Below are 23,569 nucleotides of genomic sequence, written 5' to 3'. Positions count from 1 at the left end.
AACATCTTGATTGGTGTCTACTACATAGGCCAGAAAGGCCCTACTTCTGTTCCGTACATACTTGACAGCTTGAACGATGGTACAAAGTTTTGGCTTAACGTTTCTTTCTCCTTGTATGCTTACCCACTTTCCCCCGGGTGATAGCACATGAATCACTTTCTTTTCACACTGAATTTCGGCATGATATTGGGCTAGCCAATCCATACCTACCACCACCTTGAATTCCCCCAAAATCATCGGAACAAGGTCAATGTCAAACTCCTCATCCTCTATTACTATCTTACAGTTCTTACATGCCTCATGCAACAAGTAACTCTTACTATCTGTTATCTCTACTTCTAAGGGTACAAGCATCTTTCAATTCTAAAGGAGGGGTGAGATATTAATTCACTTGATACAAATGATCTACTGGTCCCGGTATCAAATAATACATAAGTAGGTGTTGGTGCATACATCTGTCGTCTTCATCTTATGTCGAGTCTCGGGTTCGTTGCGGTTTGGAACAAGAGTGATGTCATCATTCTTGATGATGACATCATCCTAGTGACATTATCCATTACAACATTCACAAGAAGACAAAACAGAATGTTTATATGTTGACTTTCTTTTGAAGGAATCGTTTGAAAAGTGTTCGTTTGAAAAGCATGTTAGTTTGAAGATGGTGACCGTTTGAAGAGTTTCAAACGAAAGGGTCTTTTACTATAAATAGCTTTCAAACTGTCATCATTTGTAACGATCAAGAATTTTCCGGTCAGCATAACGAAGTGCTGCCGAAGTGTTGTCAGGTTGTAATACGTTAAGAAATCAATCATACAACAGTTTTAAATGTGAATCTAGCTGAATTGAACTCTACACGTCTGTTTCCGCCTTTCGTTTAGAGATAAACTCTTCTGATCGACTTGTTCGGGTCCGAAAAAGTGGCATCAGAGCTCAGGAAGAAGAGTTCTATACAATTCAGCTGCGATTTCGGTTTCTACACCTTTCTTTTTCGAAAATTAAAATTCTTTTACGATTAAAATCGGCTAAAACTCTCACAATGTGTGCGTAATTTTGTTTTGATAAACCCTTGAAAATATCAGTTTATAATTCGAAGTAAAAGTGGTAAAAATGGTTTGAAAACTGGTGTCCGTTTGAACGAAGCAGCAGCATTTCGTTTGAAAACTGATCCATCCCGTTTGAAAGAGGCCATTTCGTTTGAACTGTCGTTTAAAACTATCCATTCCGTTTGAAATTTGGACCATTCCATTTGAAAGAGGCCATTCCGTTTGAAGTCACCGATTGAAACATGACTTCCGTTTGAAAATTGACCTTCCGTTTGAACGACGCACCGTTTGAAACCGATAGCCCGTTTGAGAAGTACATTGATTAATGTGAAAACATTAAACAAGATCATGTGAAAATTCATTATATTCGAGGATGTCAGTAATTTTGAAAAGAAACATCATGTATGTGTCAGATTGCATGTGACTCTCAAAAACTGTCTTCAAGATTTATCAGTTTGCAGGTGAAAAGTATTAAAGTGTGTCAGTTGGTTACGTTCAAGAAATTGCATGTGATAGTGGAGTTGTGTCAACCCATGTGATTGTTGTCGGATTAATTGAGTAAAAGGTATCAAAGGTGCGGCCTAATCATATCGATTACATAAATTGATCGGTCCAACTATCTAATTGAAGTCCACTACGTTTGAGGTCCTATCAAAGTGATTTATTACTTGAAATTGTCAGTTTAATGGAGGTCCAATCAGAATTTAGTTGAAAAATTAAAGTGTGGTGAGTTCATTATGTGTATTGTCAGCCCAAGTATGTGATCGGCTCAATCACATTTGGTTGTTAATTGTGATGTGAAGTCCACTTAGTTCTTCGGCCCAAATTATAAATCGACTAAAGTGCTTCAGCCCATGTTAGTTCATATCATTTGCAGCCCAAAGTGTTGTCGGGTTATTGAAATTTGAGGCCCAATCATCATTGTTTGTTGTCTGCCCAAGTGAACTTCATTGTTTTCGATCCATTGGAAGTCCATATTTCGTGGCCCATTCATTCAGCGATCTTATTTCATCAATATTGAAACGAGTCCACAAATCTTAGACACGAGTCTTAGATTGTTTTCATCAATACTTTTACATATTCTATCTGTTTACACTGATCGGTTGTTTGTTTGTTGTCAGGTATTTTTTTACAAGGTGATTCAAGGTGATTTGTTTACCAGCTTATTTGAAGAATCTAAGTTTGTGATATTTCAAATACCGAAACATGGACAACGAGTTTTATAACGCTTTTGCTAGCCCTATTACAATCACTCAGAATGCTTTGCTTGAAAATGAAACCGGAACATCTCAGAAACCGCCTAAGCTCATGGATATTGATGATTACAATGCATGGTCTGAACGGTTTGGAAATTGGGTAGAAGCCTATCATTTGGATGCGTGGGAACACACTAAGGAACCATATGTTAGACCCACAACAAATGGTGTGCAGTTAACAATTAGAGAAATGAGTACGGAAGATAAAAAGAAATATCGAGACGAGAAATTGATGGTGAGTCTGCTTCAGCAAGCAATCAAGGAGGACATTTTGATATTGCTTCAACATGATGGAACTGCTTATTCAATTTGGACAGAATTGGAAGCAAAATTTGTTGGAAGTGATGATATGCTCAAAAACAAAATGTCTCTCATGAAGAAAGAGTTTGATCTATTTCGGGGATTAAAATCTGAAAACACCAAGCAAATAATTGATAGATATTGTAACTTGGTGAGAAATATGACAAAACTTGGAATTAAGAAAGATACTGATGAATTGATTGAAAAACTTGCAGATGCGCTACCACATGAAACATGGGGAACATTTCTGATGATGCTGAGATCCAACAGAAAAGATTATAAAAATATGACACTGGGAGATTTCATCAAACACCTGGAAGCTCAAGAGATGGAGCAGAGGAAGATAGCCAGGATGAAGAACTATGATGGAGAACAGGACATCAGCTTGTATTACAAAAGTGGTGTTACTGGAACAACAAATCATTCTCCAAAAATTGAAACTGCTTTTAGTGTGAAAGATTCTTCTGAAAAGAAATCATCCCAGGGATCAAGCAGCACAAGATTTTCATCATTCGATCCAAACATTTCTGCAACCAAGAACGGAAGAAAACTTCAATGCAATATTGTATTAAATCTTGAAAGTGATCAAGATTATTCTGAAGAAGTTGCCAAAAATCAAATGTCTTTGTTAGGAATGGTTCTTGAGTCCTATAGTAGTTTTGTGGCCGGAAAGATCGGTAATCCAATGCTCACAAAAGAGGATTACGATCAAATTGATGTCGAGGAGATGGAATTAATGGACATTAAATGGTGTATGGCTAGTGTGTTGCGACGAGCTGAGAAGTTTAAACAAATCACGGGAAGAGATGATTTCCGTGATGCAAATGTTTCAACTTTAGGCTTTGATAAGTCTAAAGTTACATGTTTTCGTTGCAGGGAAAAGGGGCATTTCAAGAGGGAGTGCAAAAATCGTGAAGCTAGTGGAGCCCAGAATCCTTTTGGAAACAACGATTATCATAAAAAGGCGATTTATCATCAAGTCACACCACCAGCACCACATCAGGCACATACTGCCCACAGAAGAGATATGATTGATGGTTCAAAAAGAGCATGTCTAGTTAATCAGGGAAAATATGATAATTTTACCTGGGAAAAGTATCTTCCAACAAACAGCAAAGTGTGTTTGGCAGAACAAGATGATGAAAAATTGGCTGAAGGTTTCTGTTGGGACAATTTTTCCCAGATCAAGAACTCATGGCCAAAGAGATCTCCAAAAACACATCAAATGTTAACGCTTTCATTGCAAATGCCTACGATTTGAAATGTGCCGAAAAGTGCAGAAAAGTAATGGAAGCTGCTGAAGCAAGACGAAGAAAGCTTGAAGAAGAAGAAGAAGAGGAAGAGAGATTAAAAGCTGAAGCTGAAGCCGAGAAAATGAGAAGAGCTGAATTTTTACGATCAAACAGAACAGTCAAAGATGTTCCTGAATTTGAAGTCAAAGTTGATGCAGAACCTGTCAAAGTTCCTGAAAAGTGCATGAATTGTGATTCTTTAATCAAGCAGAACAATGAGTTGCTGCATAATATAAACAGATTGAAAGAATCCTATGATACAATGAACAGAGAAATCAACAAGTATACTGATTCAAGCGGTGAACAAGCTGTGGTAATGAATACACTGAAGATAGCATACCTAAGACAGCTTGATGATGCCAATTTTCACATAAAGAAGTGTGCTGATATGGAGCTGAAGTTAGCAACACAAAAGATAGAAACTGAGAAAGTTAAAAAGTTATTAGAAAGTTACTCATGTTCTACTTTTGTTGTTGACAGGATTTATCCGGTTGTGGAGAATTTGAAGACGTTTGAAGAAGAGAAGACGTCTGAAGAAAAGAAATCCGTGACAAAAGATGAAGATAATGTGAAGATTTCTGGTAAGAAACCAAGTGTGGTCTACAATAGATGTCCGCCCCCGGTCGAAAATGGATATTCACCTCGAAATCCAAATTCCGAAAGAGTCGAAAAGGCAATAAACTTACAATGGGAGTCTGGGCCGTCGGATAACTTGCCAGAAAATATTGATGTTACATACACGTCGTCCGACAATGATCATGAGTCAAAGTTGATAAAAAGTGTGGTCGATCAAGTATTAGATAAAGATGACAGTGAGGAGTCAAACTTGGAGTCTAAACCCAAGTCAAAGTCTGAGTCTGATGCGTCAAAGCCAACAATCAAAAAGGACAAACGGGTTTATGACAAACAATTTTTGTTATCAAAATCTAATTTGTATGATGAATCATTCAAAGTAGCATATACTTTGAAAAATTCTGACAAATTATATTCTGATGAGAGTTTTCCAATAAGAAGTGTCAGATTTGAAATGATTCAAAGTTTTTCAAAATCACAGAAATTAATATTTCTGAAATAAAAGATTTAAATCTTAATGGAAAACCTAAACAATACACTTCAAGAGATCAACAAAGAATTAACAAGAAAATGGGTTACAATTGTGGTTACAGTTTCCAAAAGAAACCAAACCATAATCGTAATTTCAATAAGAAAGGATTAGGTTTTAATCAACCGAAAAATTATAAAAATGAAAAAGTTTATAAACCAAAAACTGTGTTTGTTTCAGGGAAAACATCAGAGGCTGAGAAAGAACAAATGTTCAGAAAGCAGACAAATCGAGAATTCCTTGCCAAGAAGCAAGAAGAGTTGAAGAAAAATGATGTTCCAAAGAAGATAGAAACCAGAACCTGTTTTCAGTGTAAAAATGTTGGTCATGTTGCTAGGAATTGTCCGAAGACATTCAAACCAAACCAGGAAGTTTCTGGTAAACTGAAAGAGAAAGTAGTTGAGAACACTGAACTAAAAACCCGAAAGTTTACAGGCTTTGAAAATTCAACTTTTGAAAAAGGAGAATGTTCAAAGAATGTTTTGAAAAGAAAAGAAGATTTGAAAAATCAAAAATGGGTTGTGAAAAGTTCAGGTAACAATTCTGGTGATGAATCTGATTCCACAAAATCAGAGGAGCCACGTGTTGAGAAAAAGGTTGAAAAATCAGTTCCAACTATGAATGATGAAATTTTCCACCATTGCGTGCTGAAAATTTTATGAAGAAAGTTGGAAAAGTTGAAATTTCAAATCAATTTTATTCTGACAAGAAGAAATTTGATGTTGAAAAGACTTTCAACGGAAATGTGAAACACATTTTTGGCAAAATGGTCAATGGTAAGGCCAAAGGTGTTAAAGAATTTTACGCTGCCAAAAGAGGAGTTCGCAAGTCCGTTAAAAGTAAAGATGAAGAAGATGTTGTTACACCCAAGGAAGGTCAGGCTTGGGTGGATATATTTTTCAAAGAATAAAAACCTGACTTGCCGGAGCTCCCAAGTTGGTAATTGCGGAGCATGAATCGGCATCTTTCTTGAAACTTTGGTGTGAGAAGTGTGAATTGCCGGAACTCCCAGGTTTGTAAGCGTGGAGTAGGAATCGGCACCTTGAGGATTCAACCAACAGATTGTAATTGGTTGAAAAACAGGTTTGAGTTGTATGTTTGTGATTGTTACAAGTGGTTCAGAATTTGAACCAGGTGGATCTTCCAAGTGGTAAATCAAGGTCATTAAATTGAACTTGAGTTAACTATCATTCAAAAGATAGGTAAAACAATGTGATGATTTGATCCCCAAATTTTACAAGTGGTAAAATCAACAAAACTTATTTTCCGGAAAAACCATCCTGATTAAAACAAACTTAAGTGTTTTGAAATCTTAATGGGAAAATAGTTTGTTGTGAGGGGGAGTTCTGATTGTTTATGCCAAGCGGATGGAGATTTGAGGCAATTTGATATCAGTTGTCATGATTTGTACAATTTGTTTTCAATTTTCATTAGATGTATTTGAATTTTAGGGGGAGTAAGAAATTTTAGAAAATCCAAAAACATCAAAAATTTTGAAAAAGCTAAAAACATGATAAAACTGAAAAATGAGTTTTTGTTGCATAAAAGAGGAAATGATAGTACATCAGTGGACTATCACAACATGCTAAAGAAATGTAAAGCTAAAATGTGATAAACAATCTCACTGCGGATATGTCGGTAGGTTTTTACACATTTAGTAGATTGTGACGAGATATAAACCTAAGCAAGTTTGAATGAAGCTTATTTTGTGGGGAACAACTTCTTGGATATATAGGTAACCCCTGAAATCTTGTTTGAAAGGTCCCGTATTCTGAGATACTAGGTCTTTATGCCCAGTGATATCTGGGGTATTATCCCGGGACTTCTGCTGTATGGAAATACTGACCTAGTCCCCGGATAATGCTTTCTGCAAAAAGTTTGTATAAGCATCGCCCTCAGCAAGCTGATGAAACAATAAAATTGATAGTCGCTGCTGTTGTAACAAAAGATCCTCTAAAGGGGACCCACCAAAAGTCGAAGCCGTCATCTCTCTGGGTATACGGAAGTATCGACCTGAGCTCTCATGGCCTCGCATTTAACCCCTTTACAGATATCATCTGTGGTATACTCACCTGTAAGACTGAATATTGGGATCTGGATACGAGAGTATATTCAAGTAGTGGGACACACGAATAAGTTTAAGTAATTAAGTCACTAATTGCATATCTCGAAACAGTTGAACTTTGTGTGAAAATTTAAGTGGACAAACATACTGTCAATCTAGGTGAATTGTTTATTCACTTAAAATGTAATCAAGCTTAACGGTGTTGGTGATATGTCTCAAAAACTGATATGATCCTCTTGCACGAACTCACAAAAATATTGTCTGTAAATATTTCGTTTCTTCATTTTCTTTTATTCAAAAATTCAAAAAGATTTTTGGTGTGTTTTAGCATAAATTTTGAAAAATCCAAAAAGATTTTCGACAACTGGTATTGAAGAGCTAAATTTCAAAATTCCGAGTGTTAAACATGATGAACAACAAGTTTGGGAGAAATAATCTTTGAAATGAAGAATATTATTTTTACAAAGTAAGCCATCAGAGTTTAAAAATGGTGTTGTTGAAAGAAATCTACCTATAATTTCTAAATTTGTCAGGATAAAATTTTTTTGGAAATTTACTTTTGCGTAGAGTTTATGCAGGTTGGCCAAATTTCGTTCCAGAGTAGGATGCGAGCCAGGACACGATCATGATTTTAAGAATTCCAGACTACGATCCCGATCTAGCGAAAGGGGGAGTCTGAAGACATCGAGAGGGAGTCTGAAGATAGTAGAGCCAGATTCAGATCCTGAAGATTTCGAGAAAGAGTAAGAGATTGATTAAGGATGCTTTCTATGGAGAATCTTTGGAGAGTTCGAAAAGACTGATAAAGACTGAAGATGCGAAGACTCGACACTTAAGACTCGTCAACATCTGGGGGGAGTCTGTTGGTGCATACATCTGTCGTCTTCATCTTATGTCGAGTCTCGGGTTCGTTGCGGTTCGGAACAAGAGTGATGTCATCATTCTTGATGATGACATCATCCTAGTGACATCATCCATTACATCATTCACAAGAAGACAAAACAGAATGTTTATATGTTGACTTTCGTTTGAAGGAATCGTTTGAAAAGTGTTCGTTTGAAAAGCATGTTAGTTTGAAGATGGTGACAGTTTGAAGAGTTTCAAACGAAAGGGTCTTTTACTATCAATAGCTTTCAAACTGTCATCATTTGTAACGATCAAGAATTTTCTGGTCATCATAACGAAGTGCTGCCGAAGTGTTGTCAGGTTTTAATACGTTAAGAAATCAATCATACAACAGTTTTAAATGTGAATCTAGCTGAATTGAACTCTACACGTTTGTTTCCGCCTTTCGTTTAGAGATAAACTCTTCTGATCGACTCGTTCGGGTCCGAAAACGATCCTACAGTAGGTATCGAGTTCAATAAGAATATACCTGATACTACATTCGGGAGGGCCTTGGCTTCTTCAGTTGTAATCTGAAACATCCTTCCCTTAGCCCTTGCGGTCACGTCTTTTTTCCCACCCTTATCTGCCTTCTGTTGAAGTTTTGGGCATTCTGCTTTTATATGACCTGGTTGAAAGCAATTGAAACAAGTTCTTGAAGGATTAGGGCATTTGTAGTACGCGTGTCCCTATTGACCGCAGTTATATATAACAACCCTAAACCGACACCCTCGTAATATTTTTCGACACCCTAAAAATATTTAAAGTACCCCTATATGTCTCAAAATACACCCCATACGTGAAAACGGGCCCCGAACACCTTAAATATTAATAAAAATAATGTTTTTGGGTTTGTCGCGGGCCGCGTAAACCTCTTAAGGGTCTTACGCGGGCCGCTAGAGATCAAAAGTGTGGCGCAACCCGGTGTTGACACGTGTTCGGCTTGTGTTAAACCTATAAGCTGACCCAGATCACCTACGCCTTTGACCGGGTTTGACGTGGGTCGCGTAGCCGGTTGTTAGCATTTACGCGGGCCACGAGAAAGTGAGAATCAGGCCATATATAAAGGAGGCATCGGCCTTCAGTTCCGATCGTTCAAACTTTCTTTCTTTCTCTCAATTCTAAAGTGTAGGCATTATACTCGGGTATTATACCCCTCTAAATAACGAGGTTCTGCTCCGTTGTAAGTATCATAACCCCTGGATACGTATTAGATACTCTGCCCGATTGATCTAGGGTTCCGTAACGGCTGTCGTGGTTCTGCCCGCCGTAGTCGTTGGAATGCCGTCTCGGGGAGGGTATTGATAATGTTAAAATGGGTTATTATACTAACACGCATGCATTTGTGTAATTTATAGATTGCCACCAGAAACCCTAAAGGATAATCTAAGACAGCAATGTGAGTTTATCTGCTTTTTGTAAACCTTTTTGTTAACTGTTTTTACAAAACCTCACATGATTAATTATATATTAAGCAGTTATTGAGTATTTGTAAGAATACAATTATCGTGGGTATGTTGGGGTTTTGTATACAAAATTTGTTACTGGAGGGGTAACATTTCCACAAGTTGAGTATGACAGTACCACGGGTGATAATTGGTATAACTTGGAAACAAATGTAATTGCGAGACCGCCCTCAATACTATACAATGGTTTTTATTTAAACTTGATTAAACTGGGATTCACTCACCAGTATTTTCCATTGACAAAATGTTTTTAAAACGCGTTTCAGGTAACAAAATGTGAAAGCCAAATAGAAGCCAGCTGGACAGCACTGAAGGCTTGGAAAAGTGGCAATAAAGTTACCTAAAAATAAATAGATGTTTTATTAAATAAAATAGGGTGTATCCCTATGAAAACGTGTGTACTTAAAACTTGGCTTTTATCCATGTGTTTAATGTTATGGAAATGTGGTCTGATAAAATATTTCCTAACTACGGTCCTGATGAAAATTCCGCTGCCAAATTAGACAAAAACAAGATACCACCGAAACTGGCCGCGGCCGCCCATTCCCGGGTTTGTAATAGGGGGACGGGGGTTGTGACAGAAGGTGGTATCAGAGCTATGCCACTGATTCAGCCACAGAAGTGTTCTGCTGACACCAAAATTCAATGTGTTAGGAAATAAATTTTAGAAATACGTGCATAATTGTATTTTCTTGTTATGTGTTATCTGACTATCTGTTAGTTTACAGTATGAGCGACCAAGGACCATCTGACGCGTATCGTCAATTGTCTGGTTCGCCTAGAAGCGGAGGTACCCCTTCTCAGCCTGCCCTCTCGGGGTACTCTGCTGATACGGAAGAAGGAATATTCGTATTTAAGGCTCAATCTGAAGAGCCATTTCCTTAGAAAAAGAGGGGATGGTTCAGTAGGGGAGCACATGAGCGTAGAAAGCGTATGAAAAAGTTACAATTGCAGAGAGCATTAGGCCCAGCTAAAAGAGAAACCGATACTTATGCCCAGGATATGCATAATAGGGGTATAGCCAATATCCTTATCTTAGCAACCACTGCAGCTGACCCTAACCTGGAGCAAATGTTAGCACCCCCAACCACAACCACCAATTCCTGACCAACCAATGGAGATAGAAAACCCTGAAAACCAAGTAGAAATGCATGACTTCAATCCAGAAGAAATACCTAGGGTTCCCGCGCCAAATCCCTTAGACCCAAATTACGACCCATGGTGGGACGATAACAGGGACTATGTGCAACGCTACCCTATTCCAGAAGATATGCCAATGCAAAACCTAGGAGCCTACCCAGGTTTAAATCCTCTATATCCCTATTTCAATAATGATGTATTCATTAGAGAGATCTTAGAGAATCCTTACCCATTTCAGGCCCCTACACCTCCATATCAGGAACCTGCACCCCAGATCTCGAACCCAGTCCTAGAACCTGCACCCCCAATGAGTGCAGAAAACGTACAAGAACTTAGGACATTTGGTTAGAAAGTAGTGAACGGATGAGACAGGTGGGAGAGCGTCTCGTATGGAAATACGACGAACGCAATATGGATTTTTAGATGAATCCATATCCATGAATGGGATGATGAAAATGATAGTAATAATATATTAATATATAATATGTGTGTTAAAAAAAACTACTGATGCCTATTACTAGTAGTGTAGCTTTAAATTTCACTCGGTATTGTAATTTTAAATTCAGTACTGGTGCGTAATAGATGCATAAGTATATGAATAGAGTAAAGTCGCAATGATCGACGCTTTTGACCAAAAGTGCGTGACATGTGATTGGCTATATTCAAATATTAATTGTGATATTAATATGTGGTAAATGTTTAAAATTCAGATGGACAACGAAGTGAACCAGGAAAACCAGAGTGATAACCACCCGAATAACGATAATCTGAATAATCAGAATCCGAACAACAATAACAATGGAAACCAAGTGGATAATAGTGCCATCCAACACATAGTGGCACAAGGAATCATAGATGCGATGCCATTTATTATCCAAAATGTTAAGGAAGCAGACAATAAATGTAAGCACAACAGTAAGCGACCAACTGAACCTGAACACAGCGTAAACAATGGACCCGTACTTCAAGTGCCCATTCCCAAAAGAAGAAGAACCATGCCATATGGTTGTTCTTATAAAGAATTCTGGTCCTGCAAACCAATAGAATTCTCGGGCAATGAAGGACCCATTGCAGCTCTACGCTGGATAGAAAAGACTGAGGCTATTCTAAAAACAAGCAAGTGTGCTGAAGAAGATAAGATAATGTTTGCTTCTAATCTGTTTAAAAACTCAGCCCTAGAATGGTGGAACACTATCCTCCAGTCAAGAAGAAGTGATAGGATATATAACATGGAATGGGAGGAGTTTAAAAATATGGTAGAAAGGAAATTCTGCCCTCCCAATGAAAAGGAACAGATAGCAAATAAGTTTCTGAACCTTAGGATGACCGGAGTAGATAGTAAGGGTTATACTACTACCTTCTTTGAATATGCTAGAATAGTGCCAACCCTTGCATCACCTGAATCGGTATTAATCTCCCGATACATTTGGGGATTAATCGGGGAGATTAGACATGTAGTCAAGGCAGCTAGGCCCCAAACCATAGAAGAAGCTGTAGAACTAGCCAATACCTTGATAGATGAGTTAATCCGTGCTAGAGAAGAATACCAGAGGAGAAACCTAACCCAAAGGCTTACTCAAGAATTCCGTTTCGGGAATTCCAACCGTAGGAACACAGGTTCTACCTCTGCACCATACTGCAAAGCCTACCAAAAGAAGCATTCAGGAAGATGCTCCACTCACTGCAATTTCTGCAAAGCACCAGGACACAAGGAAGAAGATTGCAAGAGGAAATCCAGTAATGGACTATGCTTCAACTGTGGAGAAAAAGGTCACATAAAGCCAAATTGTCCGAAATTGGCTCCAGCTGCGAACAACAAGAACACTAAAAATGCTAGAGCATTTGTTATGACTGCAGATGAAGCCAAAATGATTCTGGACGTCATAGCTGGTACGTTTTTAGTTAATGATATTTTTGCTAAAGTATTATTTGATTTTGGTGCAAACCAAATTCTTATCAATACTTCGCTTTGCAAACTTCTAAATCAATCATTAACTAAACTACCACAAGAATGTTTAACAGAGACAGCAAATGGAGAAACCGTTAGGATTTCTGAAATCTTGCAGGGAGCAAGAATAGAAATTTGTAATCAAAAATTTATTGCAAACCTTTACCCAACGAATCTGGCAGGATTTGATAGTGTATTAGGAATGGATTGGTTAATAGCCAATAAAGCCAGTATTTTGTGTGATCAAAAGTCAATCCAAGTAAATTCACCCAGAGGTGAAAAGATCACAATTAAAGGAGATAAACCATTTAGATCCACAAAATTCATCTCTGTGATGAAAACTGCAAGTTGTATAAGAAAAGGATCTATAGTGTATTTGATTTCTATAATCACTAACACTAAAGGAAAAGAACTAAAAGACATTCCAGTAGTGTCACAGTTTTCAGATGTCTTTCCAGAAGAATTACCAGGGCTACCGCCAGACAGGGAAGTTGAACTCAGAATCCACCTGCTATCAGGAACGTCACCAATTGCCAAAGCACCTTATCGTTTGGCACCCGCCAAAATGCAGGAACTGAAGAAACAATTAGACGAATTGTTGGAGAAAGGATTCATACAGCCAAGCTCATCGCCATGGGGAGCGCCAATACTGTTCGTCAAAAAGAAGGACGGATCAATGCGTTTGTGCATTGACTACCGTGAATTGAACAAGGTCATGATTAAGAATCGGTATCCCTTACCAAGAATCGATGATCTGTTCGATCAACTTCAAGGATCTCAATTTTTCTCTAAAATCGATTTAAGATCGGGATATCATCAACTAAAGGTACAGGAAGAGGACATTCCTAAAACCGCATTCAGAACAAGGTATGGCCATTATGAATTTACTGTCATGCCATTTGGTTTAACCAATGCCCCAGCCGCATTTATGGACATGATGAACCGAATATGTAAGCCATATTTGGATAAATTCATAATTGTTTTTATTGATGATATTCTAATTTACTCTAAGAGTTTAGAGGAACATGCAAAGCATTTGCACTTACTTCTAAGTCTATTAAGAAAAGAAAAGCTTTATGCTAAATTTTCAAAATGCGAGTTTTGGTTAGAGCAGGTACAGTTTCTTGGACACTTAGTTGATCATGAAGGAATTCATGTGGATCCAACAAAGATCGAGGCAATTACCAAATGGAAAACCCCTGAATCACCAACCGAGGTTAGAAGTTTCTTAGGATTGGCCGGTTATTATAGAAGATTTATTCGAGATTTTTCTAGAATAGCCATTCCCTTAACTAAGTTAACCTGTAAATCCATTAAGTTTGAATGGAGACTAAAACAGGAAGAAGCCTTTAGAACCCTTAAGCAAAGACTAACCCATGCACCCATACTAGCGTTACCAGAAGGAACTGAAGACTTTGTAGTCTATTGTGACGCTTCTAAGTTAGGTTATGGATGTGTATTAATGCAACGTAAAAAGGTTATAGCTTACGCATCTAGACAACTTAAGAGTCATGAAGAGAATTATTCAACCCATGACTTGGAATTAGGAGCCATAATTTTTTCCCTTAAGATTTGGAGACGTTACCTTTATGGTGGTAAGTTTACCATATTCACTGATCATAAGAGTTTAAGGTATGTTTTCGGGCAAAAAGAGCTGAATATGAGACAGAGACGATGGATGGAGATTCTTAGCGATTATGATTGTGATATCTAGTATCATGCAGGAAAAGCCAATGTAGTGGCTGATGCTTTAAGCTGAAAGTATCATGAAAAGCCAAAAAGGGTACGTTCTCTTAAATTAAATCTACAAGTAGATTTAAATGATCAAATTAGAAAAACACAAGAATCAGTAATCAAGGACGATACTGAAAAATTAAAAGGAATGATTAAGGAATTAGAACAAGGAACAGATGGAATTTGGAGATTCCATAAAAAGAGAATGTGGATACCTAGATTAGGAGACCTACGTTCTCGTATATTAGAAGAAGCCCAGAAGTCCAAGTATACGATACATCCAGGAAGTAATAAGATGTACCAGGATTTAAGGAAAAATTTCTGGTGGATAGGAATGAAGAAAGATATAGCAGCTTATGTTTCTAAATGTTTAACTTGTTCCCAAGTTAAAGCTGAACATCAGAAACCCTCAGGATTGCTGCAACAATTGGAGATGCCGGTATGGAAATGGGAATTGATAACAATGGATTTTGTTACCAAATTACCCAAAACAAGAAAAGGTAATGATACAATCTGGGTGATTGTAGATAGGCTAACTAAATCAGCTCATTTCCTACCAATGAAAGAAAATTTCAGCATGGAACAATTAGCCAAATTGTATGTAAATGAAATTGTTTCATTACTTGGAATACCTTTATCAATTGTGTCTGATAGGGATAGTCGTTTTACCTCGCATTTTTGGTCAAGTTTCCGAAAGGCAATAGGAACCAAGTTGAATCTAAGCACAGCTTACCATCCTCAAACGGATGGACAAAGCGAAAGGACGATTCAGACAATGGAAGACATGCTTAGAGCTTGTGTAATTGATTTCGGAGGTAATTGGGACGATCACTTACCTTTAATCGAATTTTCTTATAATAATAGTTATCACACAAGTATCAATGTTGCACCCTTCGAAGCACTTTATGGACGAAAGTGCAGAACCCCAGTCTGTTGGGCAGAAATTAGGGAAAAGCAACTATCTGGACCTGAGATAGTGCAGGAAACAACTGACAAGATCATTCAAGTCAAGGAACGACTGAAAGCAGCACGTGATCGACAGAAAAGCTACACTGATAACAGACGTAAGCCGTTAGAATTCCCGATAGGTGACAAAGTATTGTTAAAAGTCTCTCCTTGGAAAGGAGTGGTAAGATTCATCAAGCGGGGAAAGCTAAGTCCCAGGTATGTTGGACCTTTTGAGATTATTAGAAAAATAGGACCTGTAGCTTATCAGCTACAACTGCCAGAAGAAATGGCAGGAATACATAATGTATTTCATGTATCAAATCTCAAGAAATGTTTAGCTGATGAATCACTCGTAGTACCTCTTAAGGACATAGAGGTAAATGAACAACTCAAATTTGTAGAAAAGCCTCTACAAATTGAAGACAGGAAGGTTAAGAATCTTAAACACAAGAGATTAATTCTGGTCAAAGTGAAGTGGGACTCCAAAAGAGGACTAGAATACACATGGGAGCTTGAATCAGAAATGCAAAGGAAATATCCACACCTGTTCCAGTAGACCTCGAGGACGAGTTCTAAAACAAGGTGGGGAGGATATAACAACCCTAAACCGACACCCTCGTAATATTTTTCGACACCCTAAAAATATTTAAAGTACCCCTATATGTCTCAAAATACACCCCATACGTGAAAACGGGCCTCGAATACCTTAAATATTAATAAAAATAATTAAAAATAATGTTTTTGAGTTTGTCGCGCGCCGCGTAAACCTCTAAGGGTCTTACGCGGGCCGCTAGAGATCGAAAGTGTGGCGCAGCCCGGTGTTGACACGTGTCCGACTCGTGTTGAACCCATAAGCTGACCCGGATCACCTACGCCTTTGACCGGGTTTGACGCGGGCCGTGTAGCCCGTTGTTAAGATTTACGCGGGCCGCGAGAAAGTGAGAATCAGGCCCTATATAAAGGAGGCATCGGCCTTCAGTTCCGATCGTTCAAACTTTCTTTCTATCTCTCAATTCTAAAGTGTAGGCATTATACTCGGGTATTATACCCCTCTAAATAACGAGGTTCTACTCCGTTGAAAGTATCATAACCCCTGGATACGTATTAGATACTCTGCCCGATTGATCTAGGGTTCCGTAACGGCTGTCATGGTTCTGCCCGACGTAGTCGTTGGAATGTCGTCTCGGGGAGGGTATTGCTAGTGTTAAAATGGGTTCAGCTGATTCTAATTTCCACCTCACGTTCGGATGGGAGCCCCGGTAGTTCATTCGGGAATACATCCAGAAATCCGTTCACGATCTTGACATTCTCTATCCTTGAAACATCTTGATTGGTGTCTACTACATAGGCCAGAAAGGCCCTACTTCTGTTCCGTACATACTTGACAGCTTGAACGATGGTACAAAGTTTTGGCTTAACTTTTCTTTCTCCTTGTATGCTTACCCACTTTCCCCCGGGTGATAGGACGTGAATCACTTTCTTTTCACACTGAATTTCGGCATGATATTGGGCTAGCCAATCCATACCTACCACCACCTTGAATTCCCCCAAAATCATCGGAACAAGGTCAATGTCAAACTCCTCATCCTCTATTACTATCTTACAGTTCTTACATACCTCATGCAACAAGTAACCCTTACTATCTGTTATCTCTACTTCTAAGGGTACAAGCATCTTTTCAATTCTAAAGGAGGGGTGAGATATTAATTCACTTGATACAAATGATCTACTGGCCCCGGTATCAAATAATACATAAGTAGGTATCGAGTTCAATAAGAATATACCTGAAACTTTATTCGGGAGGGCCTTGGCTTCTTCAGTTGTAATCTGAAACATCCTTCCCTTAGCCCTTGGGGTCTCGTCTTTCTTCCCACCCTTATCTACCTTCTGTTGAAGTTTTAGGCATTCTGCTTTTATGTGACCCGGTTGAAAGCAATTGAAACAAGTTCTTGAAGGATTAGGGAATTTGTAGTACGGGTGTCCCTCTTGACCGCAGTTATATATAACAACCCTAAACCGACACCCTCGTAATATTTTTCGACACCCTAAAAATATTTAAAGTACCCCTATATGTCTCAAAATACACCCCATACGTGAAAACGGGCCCCGAATACCTTAAATATTAATAAAAATAATTAAAAATAATGTTTTTGGGTTTGTCGCGGGCCGCGTAAACCTCTTAAGGGTCTTACGCGGGCCGCTAGAGATCAAAAGTGTGGCGCAGCCTGGTGTTGACACGTGTCCGACTTGTGTTGAACCGATAAGTTGACCCGGATCACCTACGCCTTTGACCGAGTTTGACGCGGGCCGCGTAGCCCGTTGTTAACATTTACGCGGGCCGCGAGAAAGTGAGAATCAAGCCCTATATAAAGGAGGCATCGGCCTTCAGTTCCGATCGTTCAAACTTTCTTTCTTTCTCTCAATTCTAAAGTGTAGGCATTATACTCGGGTATTATACCCCTCTAAATAACGAGGTTCTGGTCCGTTGTAAGTATCATAATCCCTAGATACGTATTAGATACTCTGCCCGATTGATCTAGGGTTCCGTAACGGCTATCGTGGTTCTGCCCGACGTAGTCGTTGGAATGCCGTCTCGGGGAGGGTATTGCTAATGTTAAAATTGGTTATTATACTAACACGCGTGCATTTGTGTAATTTATATATTGTCACCAGGAAACCCTAAAGGATAATCTAAGACAGCAATGTGAGTTTATCCGCTTTTTGTAAACCTTTTGGTTAACCGTTTTTACAAAACCTCACATGATTAATTATATATTAAGCAGTTATTGAGTATTTGTAAGAATACAATTATCGTGGGTATGTTGGGGTTTTGTATACAAAATTTGTTACTGGAGGGGTAACATTTCCACAAGTTGAGTATGACAGTACCCCGGGTGATAATTGGTATAACTTGGAAACAAATGTAAATGCGAGACCGTCCTCAATACTGTACAATGGTTTTTATTTAAACTTGATTAAACTGGGATTCACTCACCAGTATTTTCCACTGACAAAATGTTTTTAAAACGCGTTTCAGGTAACAAAATGTGAAAGCCAAATAGAAGCCAGCTGGACAGCACTGAAGGCTTGGAAAAGTGGCAATAAAGTTACCTAAAAATAAATAGATGTTTTATTAAATAAAATAGGGTGTATCCCTATAAAAATGTGTGTACTGAAAACTTGGGTTTTACCCATGTGTTTAATGTTATGGAAATGTGGTATTTTACTCTGATAAAATATTTCCTAACTACGGTCCTGATGAAAATTCCGCTGCCAAATTAGACAAAAACAAGATACCACCGAAACTAGCCGCGGCCGCCCATTCCCAGGTTTATAATAGGGGGACGGGGGTTGCAACATTATAACACCCCTTCTTGCGCATCAAACACTCCCCTGTGTGGAGCTTTCTGTAAGTCTTACATTCGGGTATAGTACCCTTTGTCTTATCTTTCTTGCCTTGGTCTTGAAACCTCAACTTCTTTGACGGGTTAGGATTAGTAGTTCTTTCTAATGCTCTCTTTTCTCCCTGTTCCTCTTATCTCTTTAGTTCAATCTCCCTATCCCGGGCCCGTTCTATGAGTTCATTCAAAGTTTCACATTTTGAAGGAGTGATGAACTCCCTATATTCAGCCTTGAGCATGTCATGGTAACGGTTGATCTTCATTCGCTCCGTCTTCATAAAGTCTCGATAAAACTTCAACTTGTCGAGAAAGGTGTTTGTTATCTCATCAATCGTTTCCTCCTTTTGTCGAAGACATAGAAAGTCTTCTTGAATTCTGACAACCGCATACTGGGACAATGATACTTCAGAAATGGTTCATTAAATTCTTTCCATATCAAAGTCTGAAGTTTTTCTTCACCCATCTCTTTGCAATGGGCGTCCCACCAATCCTTAGCTTGGATTTGGAGTTGGCCCGTTGCAAACATAACTTGATCCTCTTTCTCACACCGACTTCTCACAAATACTGCCTCCATGTTTGCTATCCATCATTGACATGCTATTGGGTCAATCTCCCCTTTATACGATACGGGGTTACAGACCATGAAATCTCTATACGTGCACCTGCGAGTTCCTTTCTTGCTCTGAGATTCTCCTATTAGTTCCTTCAATTCATCCATCTTACTCATCATCATAGCCTCCACCATTTCTAATACATGGCTTTCTACCTCTTGTGCTAGTTTGGGAAGGTTGGCTTGTATAGCCTTTCCCACTTCTTCAGAAATTTTCTCATTCATTGCTTCTTGTTGTGCTACGTTGTCGTTGTTCAATTTACTATCATCCGCCATCTACACAATCACAACTTTCTTTTATTAACCTTCCACAATCATTATTAATTGCATACTCTTTGACAATTATAGTCATATTTCATACTCATACATTCTTTATACCGTATGGCCAGAAATGACCAAGGAACAATCGTGTGTCATCATATGATTGGATTACTTATCATTCCATACATTCTCATAATTCTTTCGAAACATTTTGTTTCCGACATGCCTTACTATAGTTCAACTAGGTTCACATACTCTCTTATTAGTCATTATCGCCTTTCGGGACTATTTAAGGTTTACAGGACAGGTTTCGGAAGGTACGAAACTTATTGTGGGTTAAAATAACCAAATCAGAGTTTTTGGACCAATTTTGGGCATCGGCGACGCACATGGGGGCGACGGCGACACCTCCTACAACTTCGCGTCGAGAACTTTTTGCGTAGACAGAGATTTAACGCGTCGGGAACAACTGGCCGCGTCGACGACGCCTCCCTAATCCCTCAATCGCTGATTTTTGTTATTTCAGTTCATTCGACCCGTTTTCGAGTCTCGTTCCAACCTGAACTGACCCATAACGTTGATGTCGGGTCAAAATAAGTCATATTTTATATTAGTTCGTGTCATTTTTTAGCATGTTAAGTATGTAATTAGTACTTATTATATATTTATTGTATATTGGTGTATTTGTGCTTAACAGGTAGTAAATGAGGTTAAACGAGATAAATGAGCTCAAAAATGGATTCGACAAGTTAATATGGGATGCATGGCCGTGACGCACTGAAGTAATCAAATTTAAGTCGGTCAAAACAAAACGTGTCGGTCTGGTCAAGATGTGGACCCCCATGACACGCAGGGGTATTTTAGTAATTTGTCGCAACACGCGGACGAGGTTATTACCGGAATATTTAGGGAAATCGGCCAAACTTGTATGAGAAGTTACCAATTTCATAAATCTTAATGTTCAGTCATCACATGTTTTAAAAAAGGAGGACAAAAGTGATCATATTTGGAAATCAGTAATTTTCATAGCCACAATATACAAAACGTGGGAAGGAATTCTCCTGATTTATATACACCTTTTCATTATTCACAAGATGCCAACCGTCATATGTTTTTATAAAAGGACAAAACAATTGTCAAATTTCGGGGAATCTCATTCATTACACAGCCGATGTACGTGAAAAAGGTGGAACGAATTTAGTATTTTATTTTCATCTTTCAAGCCACTTGTATATGGTCGAATCAACTCGGATGACAACTGATACTTTGATGACAACCATGAGCGGCTAGGCTCTCTGTGGCTTCCTCCAAGCGGACGTTTCAGTTAGGTTTTTACGTTTCTCAGTTTATACTCAGGATGTATTTTTGACTTTGAAAATGTTGTATGAGTACATTGATGGGTTGGTTTATTTGAACTATTTGCATGTGTTTTGAGTTCTTGCTTTACAACTTGTTTGGTTGACGACAAAACCTAGTAACTTGTTGAGTGACATACAGTAGGTTGACTCACGCTAGTAAATAGGGTTAATCAAATTATAAAAGATCTGATGACGAAGACTTATTTTTTATTGCCATATTAAATTAACCAACTTTCCAGCATCATGTCTATGTGATGGCCAATTAACTGAGTAAACTGAGTTTTGTGAAACCTAGAACCTGAAGTTTGGAGGAAGGTACATTTTATAAATCTGATATCTTTTCTCGTATTAGTTTAAAGCTATCCTTTAAATCAGTTAAAACCCCCAATTCTAGATTAGTAGTAGTTAATTAAATAATTTAGTTAAACACTAACCACATATTCCCCATGGATACGATACCATACTTACGCTATCTACTTAGTTTAATTAGGTTTTTGCATGACCCTTACGACAGTCATCAAAATAGCGCCGTTGCCGGGGAATTCGTGCGCTTAGTGTTAGTTTAGAATTAGTTGTTTTATTATTTTGAAAAAAATCATAAAAACCTAAAAATATTTTCTTTTTGTTTATTTTGTTTCGTTTGGTATTACGCGTTGTTTTCTTGTTTACTTGTGTGCAGGTGATTTCTTATTGCATGCATACCAGGTTTTTAGGAAGATCTTCACCACTCTTGTTCGATCCCAAGATTGAAAAGACCGCCAGACAAAACCTACCGCTTCGTTCGGCGTTGAAAGGAAAAACAATTTCCACAATGAATCCATTAGAAAACCAATCAACCCCAAAGCAGCAAACACCACAACAAACACCAATTACCGAGATGCCACCAATGCTACCACCCCAGTTTACATCTGAACCACAAAATCAAACCCACAATCAAACTCAAACTCAACAAACTCCACCCATTGCACCATCATCAAACATGACCACCCAACTAGAATCTGCTCCAACTGGTGACTTTCACGTTATTAGTGGACCACTTTACTCGTTGGAAAGCCGATTACCACCACAGCCCAATCCATTGCGGGCCGTGAATCAACCAAATTTAGTACCACACCCGAACCGATCGGGTGTGATGTTTGATCAAGTGGAAAATAGGGGTAGAACTGATACATGGGACGACGGGTATGGAGATGAAGAGTGGGGGATAAACGAGGGTTATATGGGATATCAAAGTGGGTTACAAAATTCGGCAATGAACTAGAATCAGCTAGTGTTTCAGCAGAGACAACAGCATGGGGGAAAATAATATCAAACTCCACCGCAGGTTTATCGGGCACAGCAGCTCCATGTCATCGTCAAAGGGAGCATCGATTTCTGGATCCTAACATCAGAGGAGGAGAGTGAACGTGATCAGGAAATTGGAAGTTTTATAAAGTTTAAAATTGGTTCAAATAAAACATTTTCTGATAGTGATAATGGGAATGTAAAGGTTCCATTCCCTATGGCATTACTTGCACCCAAAAATTTAAGTAAACGGAAATCAGCTAAGGGTGAAAATTGGGAAAGTTTTGAAAAGGTAAAAATAAATAAACCATTGCTTGAACAAATTAAAGAAAGTCCTGATCACGTTGAATTTTTTGAAGAGGTGAGTACCCGAAAACGACGTCACAAGTTTCCTAAACAACTTGATACTGTTCATGTGAACGCAATTTTGATGGGTACCCTTCCCCCGAAACTCAAAGATCCAGGAGCACCTATTATTTCAGTACAAATAGGTGATTTAAATTGGACAGGGCATTGTTGGATCTTGGAGCATGTATGAGCATATTACCGGGGATTTTATATGATCAGTATCATTTTGGGCCATTGCAAAAAGTTGAAACCATAGTGGTGTTGGCTGATCAAACTCCTACGTGTCCTCGGGGGATTATAAAAGATGTGATTATGAAAGTTGGGGAATTTTATTATCCTGTCGATTTCTTGGTACTTGACTGTGTAAAAAATAACCAACCAATTGTTATATTGGGTAGACCATTCCTAGCTACTGCTCACGTTGTCATTCATTGTGTTGAGGGAATGGTCAGGTTTAGGTTTGGGGATCAAAAATCAATTTTAAAAGTATTTTCAAATTCAACCAAATATGTTATTAACAAGTGTGGACCTTCTGAAAAGAAGAGTCTTGTGGAAGAAAAATAATGTTTTATGATTGACAGGTTGGTAGCGGTTAAGAAAAAGAAAAGGAAACAGAGGAGGAGCAGGAGAAAGAAAGGGAAGGAAGCACATAAGATGGATGGAGAAGAAGAAAAGTGTGAGTTGAATAGCTGGTTGTTGAACAAGCTGGATGGTGTTTCAAAGTTGTGGATGAATAGGTTGATGAAAATGAGAGATTGCAAACACCCTACACGCCCACCATGATTTGATAGGTATGATCTGGCTGAAGATCTAAAACTTAGCGCTTCTTGGGAGGCAACCCAAGTTTTATTTTTTATTTCATTTGTTTTCGTTTTTGTGTTTTTGTGTATGAACCGGACAAGTGTGGGGAAGTCTGAGGAGGTTTGGTTACTTGTCAAACTTGTTTTTCTCATGTTTCTATTCGTTTACTAACCTGCTTAACCTGTTTGGGAGCTTGTGAGATTTTCGATCATTTTTGTCCATACTCAATCTCTATTTGGACGACGGTGATTCAAACGATTTGAATAAAAAGTATCCCATTTTGAATGTAGCTGCGAACGAAATGCTATACGGTTGCTGTGGAACAAG

This window comes from Helianthus annuus, chromosome 2 (genome assembly GCF_002127325.2).
Source record: "Helianthus annuus cultivar XRQ/B chromosome 2, HanXRQr2.0-SUNRISE, whole genome shotgun sequence".
Classification (NCBI taxonomy): domain Eukaryota; kingdom Viridiplantae; phylum Streptophyta; class Magnoliopsida; order Asterales; family Asteraceae; genus Helianthus; species Helianthus annuus.
This window is presented reverse-complemented; position numbering follows the sequence as displayed.